Source organism: Carlito syrichta, unplaced genomic scaffold (genome assembly GCF_000164805.1).
Source record: "Carlito syrichta isolate Samal-C Ts95f unplaced genomic scaffold, Tarsius_syrichta-2.0.1 Scaffold305070, whole genome shotgun sequence".
Lineage (NCBI taxonomy): Eukaryota > Metazoa > Chordata > Mammalia > Primates > Tarsiidae > Carlito > Carlito syrichta.
Window position 1 is genome coordinate 97813 of NW_007249166.1, and position 12642 is coordinate 110454.

The 12642-nt window shown below is 38.0% G+C and overlaps 1 protein-coding gene across 1 annotated transcript in view; it reads right to left on the reverse strand.

The window, feature by feature from the left end:
• Positions 1-12642, reverse strand: part of CFAP58 (cilia and flagella associated protein 58) — a 100802-nt gene that overhangs the window by 62090 nt on the left and 26070 nt on the right. The window lies entirely within an intron of this gene.

Below are 12642 nucleotides of genomic sequence, written 5' to 3' on the forward strand. Positions count from 1 at the left end.
TGGATTTTTAAAATGTGGTACATATACACAATGGAATATTATGCAGTCATAAAGAAAGACAAACATATGGACTTTGCAGCAACTTGGATGGATCTAGAGTCGATCATACCCAGTGATCTATCACAGAAACAAAGAACAGAGTACCGTATGTTCTCACTCATAAGCGGACCTTGAACAATTATAATACTTTAAGAAAGGGATTGGTAGTAGTGTGAAACTGTCAGGGGAGGGAGGGTGGGGCTGGCAGTTGAGGGAAACTGCTAGGGGAGTGAGGGGTATACCTCATCAACAAGGGTACCTGCAGAATCAACGTTTGTATACCTAACCCTGAATTGTACCTTACACCTTTATAATTTAAAATGAGAGAAAAAAAGATTGCATAATATCCTACAGTGTGGGTCTACCATCATATACTTAACTCTTCCCCTCTGATGGGCTTTAACTTTGTTTCCGCTGTTTTGCCACTCTGAGTCATGCAGCAATAAACATTTTTGTATGTGTGTTCTCACACACTTCTGCTTTTATTTCTGTGGGATGGATTCCCAGGAGTGGAATAGCTGGCTCAAAAGACATATATATTTTTAACTTTAATAGATATTGCTAGATTGCTTTCCAAAATGGCTGTAACACTTTACATTTCCACACCACCAGCAATAGCTTTCTTAATAGATAACTATTCTTGCAGTTTCAGGAAAAACACTCTTTGGTCACACCGGACGATTTTTTTTTAACGTACTGTTGAATTTGGTTTGCTAATATTTCATTTAGGATTCTGCATACATTTTCCTAAGTGATCTAGGCCTATAGCTTTCTTTTTAGTTCTGTTTTAATACCAAGGTTTCTGTAGGTTTCATAAAGTGAACAGAGTACCTTTTTGTTCACTAATTCATTCACTCCCATTTATTCATTCATTCAATGAATATGTACTGAGAACCTATCTGTGGCAGGCACTGTAAAAGCATGAGTGATAAAAAAAAGAATAAGACACATCTCCTACTCTCAAGTTCACCTCTAGTGAGTAACCTCACCATAGAATGGACAATCAAGAAATGAATATAACCAACAAACTGAGATATGCACAGGGTGATATGGGAGAATCAAAGATTGGAAAGTTAACCTCTTACTTAATCAGTTAATATTAGAGATTTATGTAATTTGTGGGAACTGTCACTTCCTTCTTAGTACGCAGATATTCCAGCTAAGGGTTCATCTCAGACTCCGGGATCTCTTCTTTTAGGCCTGGAATCTTAGTACATTATCACCACAGAGGGCATGAGTTATATAAGCAAAGCAATGCCTATCAATATTATCCCAAATAATACAAAGCACGTGAACAACACTTTTTCTAAATTCACACAAAAATGTATATAACATGACTATTATCTGGTTTGAAGGAACTCAATTCAAAAGTCATTAGGTCCTCAGTCAGCAATGGAGCTAATTCTCTATCAACTTTTTCAGTGGCTCCCAGAGTTACTAATCTAATTCTTTTACTCCTCCTTGAGTCTAAACTTGATGTATGTATTTCCAAAAGAATTCTCTTGCTCAATTTTTTAAATTCATGCAACTAGAATGATTGGAAGTATTTTTATAGGCCCTTACTGTTGTTTATTATTGTTGCTATTAATTGTGATCACCACTTGGCGTAGAAAGTGGCCCAAGGAAAGAATATATAGACCTAGTGGTAAATGGCTTGGATGGTTGGTTAAGGCCTGGAAGAAGCAAAATTAGAAAATCGAAGACAAGGAAGTTCTGGACAAAAGACATGTGAATGGATCTGAAATGAATGAAATTTTGTTCCTTTTTCCATCATTTATTTGATCCACATCCTCAGAATCCTTAAAAATGACTAGTAGGCAGCCTTTTAAGATATCAATACTGGTAATTAAATGTATATGCTAGGACTAAATATAAAAACTAAATAAGGTACCCATCACTGGATATGTTACTTGTTTGCTTTTATTATTATTATTATTATTAAAGAAAAGGTAATATCTTAGCCTAAAATTTAGCTTTTCTATAAATAAGACATCACCCTCTTAGGGGTCAGTGAAACAAATAGATTGAAAATACTTTGAGCAGCATCATCAGCATTCAGAATATCAAGCAGCACATCAGAGAAAGGAAAAAAATGTTTGTTCAATCACTTTGAGAGATGTTAGAATAAGAATAATCCTTTGCACAGACAGAATGCTCCAGAGAGGAAATGCAGCTGAGGGCACTTCTTTTTTTGAGCAACTAAGTAGCAGGGATCTTCTTTCTGCAAACAACAGTACAAAAATCACAAACTTGTTTCCGATTCTTGACGCAAGCAGTAATAAGAATCCATCGTGACACCAAGACTATTAAAGGAATTTAAGTTAAATGACAATGAAAAAATAACAAGTATTGAAACTTGGAGAAAAGATAATTTACAAAGCAGTTTATTTCTAAAATTATGTCAATGTAAATAATTCAAATCGATGTCACGCAGAAGTTAAAATCCTGAAAATTCATAAAATGTATGGGGTGTTAAGTAGTAGCAAAAGCCCTTGTCAACAAGCTGTCCCCTGCTAGAAGTGGTGTATAAGAAACAGGATGCCAGCTGTGGGACTGGAGCTTAATTAATTGATAACATTTTCAAATACCTCAAACTAACTCATGAGATAAGTCATATCTGAATATAGGAAAGTGTTATTACAGCCAGAGAAGTGGAACTCCCAGTATTTGTAAGCCTACTTCAGAAGAACCCAGAAAATGCTTACAGTGCATGATGGGGGTCCAGTCCCAGTTTATAACCTACTCCTACCTTTTCTTTCTCTGTTAAAACAACCCGCCAATAGAAATAAGAGTGAGATAGAAATCAATAATACATACCAGAAAACTGCAGCATAGCCAAAACATCATATAGACTGAGGCAGGATAAGAAAGTAGGTCATTAAATTCGAAACCCTTTAGCATACATTTGATGAAATATCAGTACAATAAACTTCTCAAATAAGTTTTTCTTACTCAATGTCAATGATTTGAATGCTGACAATGCTTTTTCCTTCATAACAAAAGTGAAAAACTCACTCTCTGAAAATAAAAAAAAATCTATGTGCCCAGTGATGTGAATTTTTGAATCTTTCCTATTTTAACCTCTATCTTAAATTTAGAGGCATATTTATGTTTCTACTCATTTTTATAACATATCATGTTATATTATAAATGGGGGATATAATAATACCTACCTCAGAGGGCTATTATGAGGATTTAGATGACAGAATTTACATTTCTGCCATCATATAAGTACTTAGCAAACAGTAATTTAATCATCTAATAAATGCTAACAGATTATTATAATAGGTTACATTATGCTATGTTGTACAACACTAGTACTTAAAAATCAATTTGGGGGGGACATCAAATCCTGTTCTGTAGGAAAAATAATGATATGCAATACACTTCTTTTATTATGACACAAAAAGCCTGTAATTTGTGTGTGTTCCCTTGATTCCTCTCTCCAGGTCTACCAATTAAAGAGGCTCTGTATAAAATTCAAATTAACATCAAAGAAACAGAAACTTTATTTCATTATGAAGATATCTATCTAGTGGACAATATTTCTTTAATCAACTTTTGCTTTCTTTGCTTGTTTCTAAGTCCTTGAAAGCACATTATTATTCATATCTTGGAACCTCTGTCTAGAAAAGCTTTGCTTAACACTGTTATAGACAAATGAGCAAAGGCCTAGTAAATGTGTTTGTAGGGATTCATTGCAAAAGAATATTTTTGGCACATAAAATGTCTGGGAAGCAATTGTGAGAAATTTAATATTTGGGATGAAAAAAGAGGGATCCTAAAATTAGGTAAACACATAACATAAAAAATGTTCAGTAGATTTAATAATTAACTGGGAACAGTTTTACCTAGAACTCGTAAAAGTTCAGAAACGAGCAAATATGCTGGACCACAACTTATGATACCATTCTTCAAGCCTCTTAATTTATGTGAATAGCAAAATTTAGAATGTAGCAAAGAAAAAAATCATGAGGATAAAGAGTGCTGAAACCTTAGATTAGATTATCTTATGGTTCGGCAAATATCCACTCTCTCCCTTTGTCCCACAACCTCATAGGAAGAGCTTATTTCCCTAGACTTTGGCCTGGGACATGTGACTTGCTGTAGCCAATGGGATGTTAGAACATTAGGCAAGTAGAAAGACATGAAATGTGCTTGTGCGGATGGATTTGTCTTTTGCTTTCTCCATGGAAAGAATATGCACCTAAAGAATGAGAAACGTGTGGTTCAGAACTGGACCCAAAACAACCCAGAGCCCAGCTCAAGTAGTCCAGCCTAGGTCAGCTGAACCTCAGACAATTACAGGTTTGTGACTGAGAAATAAGTGCTTGTTTTCGTATGGCAATAAGATTTTGTGACTGTTTATTATGCAGTATTATCATGGCAAGTATTGACTGAGACCAACACACACAAAAAAGTCTGGGACTCTGAGCCATTCAGTTCCGGCACAAAAGAGGATCTTTTCTCTAGTTTGCAAATGCCAAGTTATATGAATAAGATGTAACATAATATAATAAAATGCTTTCAGCACTTTAATTTTCACTTTTCTTTCTCTAAGCAAGAAAGAACAAGAAGACAAATGTTGATGTTTTTGCAGATCAAAAGGAAGAGACTATGCCTGGAAGTCACTTGCAACTACAATAACAAAGATTGTCCATATTTCACATGAATTTAAAGGGGAAACAGACCCATAGTGATAAGTAAATATATTATTATGGAAGTTTAATATAGATTTTTTTTCAAGTGTGTCTTTGACTAGTTAACTCAGATGTCCAAGTTTGTTTTCCAATCATTCTTCCACAAAAAAATTTAGTCAACTTAAATTTAATAAATAAATAATAATGAGAACTCTAAATGGAATAGGACTCGCCCCCAGGGAGCCAGTAGGTGGAATGAGGTAGACATGCAAATAATGACAGTAAGTTCACACAGGATTCCTCAGCTGTTAGAAAGAAGCAAGTACAGTGAAGTTAGAAATCATTTTTAATAAAGCTCCTTGAGAAAAATGGAATTTTATTTGGTCCTTGAATGAATGCCAAAGTATTATTAATATTGTTTTTTATCAATATACTAAAGTAATACATATTCATTTTAGAAAATTTGAAAAATACTCAAAAAAAGCAAAAAAGGAGAATTAAAACAATCTGTATCCTTACTACCCAGAAATAACCACTATTACGATGTTAATATAGATCTTTCCACTGGTTTTCCTATTACAAAAAACAGGCAATTAGGCATCTGTTTTTTCATCTTGTGTAAATTCTCACAGAATATTGTCTTCATCATTGTAGGTAAAACAAACACCTAAAAGGAATTTCCTCCAGGGTAAGTCTATATGAGAGTCTCCTGTCGCTGATTTTGCCTGGAGTATGGTCAGTATATACACTTCTTTCTTCATCTCCAGAAAATATTTTCCCATTACATCAGAAGCCAACTCTCTGTAGGTTGGTTTCTATTCTCTGTCTTTATCATCTCTTATTGTCTCTTCGATCATTATTGTCCTTAATTTTTTTGTCTGCATTCTAAGAGAACTCTTCAAATTTTCACTCTACAGATTTCATTTTCCACAACACCAATCCTTCACTTAACTTCAGTGTGGATTTTAAATCTACCATTGTTTGTTTTTGTTTTGTTTGAATTTTGTTTCCTTTTCAGTTTCTTTGCAATTTTTTCTTATTGTATCTATATTTCCTTTTTATTTCATCTTTGCCTTTTCCTACAGGCAATGCCTTCTTAGACTTACAACCCAGATGACAGTCCCATATCCAATGGGGTCACCCTGTCCTTGACAACAACAAGAAGTCTAGAATTCCCATTCTGTCTGCTGGGAAACTCATCATTCCTCCTGATATCTCCTAGAATTCTTGGAGGAGTCACCTTTCTCCTATTCATTGTGGCTCTGGTTTCCTATTGCCATAACTTTCTCAACTCTCAGTTGCGTCTTGTCTCTTGCACATATTGGCTCTTCTCCAGGATGTGTAACTTCACACCCTAACCACCTCATGCCTGTGCCCCCAAAGCGCAATCACAAGTGGGTTTGAAGCACAGAACGCAGTGAAGAACCTAAAATCAAATATTGGATATCCTTGTTCTCGGCAATTCCTCATTCCTGCCTGTAGGAGCTCCTCACTGGAAACTCCTCACTTCCAGAAAAGCTCAGCTTACTGCCTTGCTGTTGGGGGTGTCTGTCTTCCTCTCTCATCCTTTCCCTTCTCCTCCCCATTTCTTACCACCCATTCCCCTTCCCAATTCCTGTTAGTTTTCTCACTTTACTTTGTCTCACTCTGGTTCATGGGACCTCATCTTTCATATGAATGCAAGAATCAAGGTGTTTTGCTAAACAAAAACTTCATTATTTCCATTAAAGGAAATTTGGCACCAAGTTTTACATGTTTATACCCTTTGAAGGAAGTCAAACCTTTACTCTGCATTTGTTTTTGTACTAGGTTGAACCTTATGAAATCACTGATGGGCAAATATTTTTTATTTATAAACATGGCTATTTCCGAGAGTTCAGCCTAAAGATTAATTTTCAGAGCTAGGCATTTACCCTGGGTATCCCAGAAACCATTCACTTTCTCTGGTTATAAAGCATATTTTCCCACAGGATCTATTAAGCAGCTTTTTTCTTTATTCATTCTTGAGCAAGGTAGGACTTATTGCAACCTAAGAGCAACACCACTAAGGTGGGTGAGTTTATAGTCGTTCAACTCATGTGACCCAGGGTGATGGTAGATCCATTTTCAAATCTACAGCTGGAAGCACAGTGATGTACAGAGTCCCAGTCCACCTCCCAACTTCTAGTATTCTTTCATTTAGTGATATTGTGAGAGGCCCTACCGATTCCCAGCTACATACTCTAATGTAGCATATGAAAAACTGTAATTCCTAGTGCACCCTACTGCTTGGGTTGATTCTCTCTGCCTTATTAACCTCTAAGCCACACTCCTTGGAATGGACTGGGCCACAACCAGTTCCCTTACTGTCTGTCCATTTGTTCTCTGAGTCTGCCAGATTTTCCTGATTAGTTAGGCAAAAACAGTTGAGTAGTGAGAAAGTGGAGTGTGATGGTTAATTTTATTGATCAACTTGACTAGCCACAGGATGTCCAGATTAAACACTATTTCTGAGTGTTTCCAGGTGACATCAGCATTTGAACTGATGAATCCAGTAAAGTAGATTGCCCTCCACAATGTGATTGGGCAACATCTAATCCACTGAGGGCCTGAATAGAACAAGAGGAAGAGGAAGGAGGAATTCTCTCTTTTGTACTTCCTGCCTGCTTGAACTGAGACACCTCATCTCATCTTCTCTGGACCTTGGACAGGAATTGGCTCCCCTGGTTCTCAGACCTTCAGACTCAGACTGAATTACACCACCGATTTCGTGTGTCTCCAGCTTGCAGATGGCAGATCATAGGACTTCTCAGCCTCCACAACTGTGTGAGACAATTCCTCATGATAAATCTCCATACACAGGGGGTGCCAAAAAGTGTATACACATTTTAAGTACAGCATTCACTTAAAAGATGGCATTAACCAAATGAATGCTAGCATCACCATGCAACAGGTAGGACAAAGAAAATGGTGGAAGCATGGTTCAGTGAACATCATACTACACATTGCTACTATCATTTAATTCAACTTTTAAAAGTAATACATAGGTAGCATTTCTTAAAATATGTATACGTCTTTTTTTAACCCCGCATATATGTGTGTGTATGTGTGTGCGAGTGTGTGTATGTGTGTGAGTGTGTGTGTGTGTGCGTGTGTACATGTCCTGCTTGTTCTGTTTCTCTGAAAAACCCTGACTAATGCATAGAGTGACAACAGAACAGTTTTTGGGTAGTCCTGCCCCTGGGTCAGGGAAGAGATGGTGAGAGAGTACTGAAACATCTTTCCAGTTCTAATCAGGTGTCTCTTCTATGAAGCAAATAGAAGGGGCTGTGAGTTGAGTACAGGTTTTTCTCAAGCCTCCTCTGTTGCTTTAAAATTCTCATCCATATATTATGCAGCCATGAAAAAAGATGAAATTATGTACTTAACTTGGATGGATTTGAGTCTGTCATATTCAGTGATCCATCACAGAAACAAAGAACTGAGTACCACGTGTTCTCACCCATAAGGAGACCCGGAACTCCTACCTTAATACTACTAAAAAGGGATTGGCAGTAGTGGGACACTGCTGTCGTGGGGGGACATACAATATCAATAAGGGTGCCTGATCCTGATCCAGGCGAAGTGAGGTCCAGTGGGAGGCCCAAAACTTCACCTGTGCCTAAATCATTTATGTATGCAATCCTGACTTGTACCCCACAACTTTAAAATAAAATAAAATTAAAATTAAATTAAATTATCATCCATTCTCTTATCTTACATTTTAACATGAGGCTTCATGTCAGCCTTAGTGTTTGGTGCTGACGAAACATTTCATCTATGACTGCACTTTATTGGCATTTAACAACATGTTATTCTCAAATAGCGACATTCAAATGTCAAAGAAAAAACTCTGGACTATTCATCAACAAATTTGTTTATCAATTCATTATTTACATAACACTATTCACCCCCCAAAAAATGTTCTAAGTACTATACAAACATTACCTCTTTTAATCCTCACAATCAACCCAATTAGGTATGCCATCAATCCTTTTTGTGTGCACAAACACACACAAAAAAAACCTGGGGTCAAACTATACAAATAATTTTACATTGTCTTTTGTAGATTCCTAATTACAAACATGTTTCCCTTTCTTAAATTTTCAAACACATAATTTTAACGGCTATATAACATTGTGTCAAATAAATGTAGCATGATTTATTTAATTTTTTTTATTTTTTGGGCTGATTCCTATTTTTTCGTTATTATAAATTGTGTTTTGAAAAATAGTCTCTTCTGAAAATCTTTACATTTCTTATTTTTCCTTGGATTTTTTTTTTTTTTTTTTTTTTTTGAGTTGGAGTCTCACTTCATCACCCAGGCTGGAGAGCAGTGGCACACTCACGGCCACCCCAGCGTTGACTTGGGCTCAGATGATTCTTCCACCTCAGCCTTCCAAGTAGCTGGAACTACAGGCACACGCCACCATGCCTGGTTAATTTTTTGATTTATTGTAGAGATGAGGTCTCAACAAGTTGCCCAGGTTGGTCTCAAACCCGCAGGCTCAGGCAATCCTCTCACCTTGGCCTCCCAAAGTGCTGGGATTACAGGCGTGAGCCACCTAGCCCAACCTTTTCTTAGGTTTGACAAAAAAAATTTCAGGGTCAGAAAAATAAATTTGGAATGATGTGTGCTTACTTTAGAAGCAGATGGAAATGTCGCTTTCGTGACATCTTTCCCAGTCCTTGATATTATTTATCAATGTCCTATAAACAGAAAGGACAAAAGGAAAGTTTTTGTTTGTGAGAAGGGTATGTATGTGTGTGAGAGAGAGAGAGAGAGAGAGAGAGAGTGAGAGTGTGTGTGTGTGTGTGTGTGTGTGTGTGTGTGTGTGCCTGTTGTACAGTAAAGAAAGAAATATATATGGGGGGAGAGGAAAAAAAAGACATAAATGTCCTTAATAAGAAGTCCAGAGATGGCACAAGTTGCTGCAGCAATGGATATATGCTGTCAGGGGTTAAGAGAAAGAGAGAAATTGTAGATGATAAGTAATATTTTTAGAACTTAAATTATTTAGGTGAGACATTATATAACCTATGCAACTAAATATCAGAACTTGTGAAAAACAGTTAATAGCAAAACTTCATATCAGAATCTCTCCTTTACAAGGAAGCCAAGAAAAATATACAAGTCTATATTAAAATTAGTGTCAGCATCTTTTTTAAACACTAGTTATTTATCCATCTGTTTAATAAATTCTTTTTTGGTGCTTACGGTGTGCCAGTATGCCAGAAATAAAGAAATAAATGAAATCAAGTCCTTGTTCCCAAGAGCTCATTATAAAGTATCGAAAACAAATAGATAATTACACTAGAGATTGATAAGCATCATTCCAGAGACATTAATAAATCCATAAAATAGGAAGTGACAACTCTCCCTAGGAAGCCAGAGGAGGCTTGACTGAGCATTTGAATTAGATCTTGATGGATAAGTAGGAGTCTGCCATGTAGAAAAGGGGGAAAAGGACTTTCCAAGGAAAACGAAGAGCTTGGACAGAATGTCAAGTCAGAGTGTCCCAATCACTATGCCTTGCATGAGTTACAGGTGTGTACCAAAATTCTGATTCAGTCTACCCACAGGATGGCCAGGTAGAACCTGGGCAGCAGGCATCCCTCGGTCAGTCCTCTCCAGCCCTGAACAGCCTCATCTCCTTATTCCCCATGTAATTCTCTACATGTACAGTGATGTGGAAAATGTTAGGAAGCACTCACCCAGAGAAAGGTAACATAGGTTTATAAGACCAGAGTAATAATAAAACCACATTGGAATTGTTAAGAGTTAACTCTGATGGTGACATGATAGCAGCCCGAAATGAAGAAAGACTTTGTCAGGAGAAGTAGGAGGCTGCAATAGATAATATTATGTGTTCAAATATATTTGCTACCTCACCCTAAAGGGTCCCTTCCTCAGGAGGACCACATTCCCACCCTGGATGTCTGGTGTGGCCATGTGACTTGCTTGGCCAGTGGAATAGGAGTGGATAGACTCAGTGCCCTTCCCTTGTCAGCTCCAAAAGTATCATGTAAGTGCCCACTACTTCACTCTCTTTTCCCATTGTCACAAATTCAGCACATCCAGACAAAGTCAGCCTGGAGTAAGGTCAACATGAAGCAGCATTGCCACTGACCTTCAAAGGCCATTAGTAAAAGAAAAAAAATAGATCTTTGTTGTGGCAGACTACTGAAGTTTGGAGTTATTTGTTACATTAGTGTAAGCTGACAAATATAGAACCTGATGTGCCAGTCCAAGCTTGAGAATACAAATGCTGGAATGGGCAGCTAGGCCTCTCAAAGTCGGTACATCAATCAGGGAGCTTCTAAGATGATTGAGTCAGAAGGGAAATACTACTCCAATGGCTCACAATCAAGGGTATGAGAATCACTTGGAGATCTTTGTCCTACCAGGACCAGCCAGAGCATATGCACTAGTGTTCCTCTAGCAACCCTGTCTTTAAGTATTGGCTCAAGCATCTGTTAAGTCTAAATGGGAAGAGATTGGTTTTCTATTAGTAAACCTTGTTTCCCACTTTTCTTTTTTTAGTAAGAGTTTCATTCGCCCAGAATGGAGTGCAGTGCCATGCTCACAGCCACCACAGCCTCGACTAGCTGAGCTCAGGGGACCTTTCTGCCTCAGCATTCCAAGTAGCTGGAACAATAGGCCCTCATGCCTGGCTAACTTTTTTTTAATTGTAGAGATGAGGTGTAGCCAAGTTGCTCAGGCTGGTCTTGGGCCCCTGAACTCAGACAATCCTCTTGCCTCCACCACCCCAAGTGCTGGGATTAGAGCTGTGAACCATCATGCTCAGCTGTTTCTCACTTTCTTTGTGTGTATAATTCAAATGTCAGCTGCCCCTTGTCATCTTTGAGATTTCACTCCAAGAAACAAAGCTTAATCATGCAAGAGTCAGCACTACAGAATTTACTGTGGATTTCAGCAAGGAGATGGAAGAGAAGACTTACACTGCATAACCGACAACATATTGCTAGAGGGAAAAAGTGATTAAATGAGTATTTTCTCCCAAACTCTCTTCTCAGCCTTATAACTAAAATTTTTCCCCATTTTCCCATCCCTATCCCCATCCCTGGACCACTGCTCTACTCCATCTATGAATACACTAAAGAGAGTGCTAGTTTAACCACTCATGCTTGTGCAGGCAATACACTAAGACAGCTGGTTAAAGTAAAATCCAAATCCCTAAGATCATTCTTGTTGATATGTCCCTGAGCCTTCGCTCTCTTAAGCAGTTTACCAGAAGTACAGATATTGAACTCAGCTCCCCAGTATGTGAATTTCCACCAGTGGTGGGAATTTAGGTTCACCGTGGTTTTATTATATTTTTTGAGACGGATCTCACTCTGTCTCCCAGGCTGGAGTACAGTGACACTACTGCAGCCTCAAACCCCTGGGCTCAAGTAATCCTCAGGCCTCAGCCTCCTGAGTAGCTAGGACTACAGGCCCATGACACCTGGCTTTTTTTTTTTTTTTTTAAGGTAGAGACGAAGCCTCCCTACATTGCCCAAGCTGATCTCAAACTTCTGGCTTCAAGTGATCCTCCCACCGTGGTCTCCCAGAGCTCTCGGACTACAGGCATGAGACACTGTGCCTGACCCACAATACTTTTAAAATAAAAAATCCTCTTTGAATATGTGATAGATCTAGCAGATGCCAGTGGCCACTCACATCCTAATATAAGGTCATTTAATTAGCTCCTTCTCTCCATTTGCTCTGGTGAGACAAGAGTCTCAGTGACAGATGGGAGGAAGGTAAGACCAGAGGGTTGAGAGAGGATGATGCCAGCAGCCCTGGTGAGGTCAACCTGAGGATGCGGCACAGCAGTACAACAGAGAAATAGAAGAACCCAGAAGTTGGAAGAGGGCCCCAGAAATTGGAAATGAAAGAGCACCAAGCACAAGTGTTGTCCATTTCACAATCTGGCCCCAG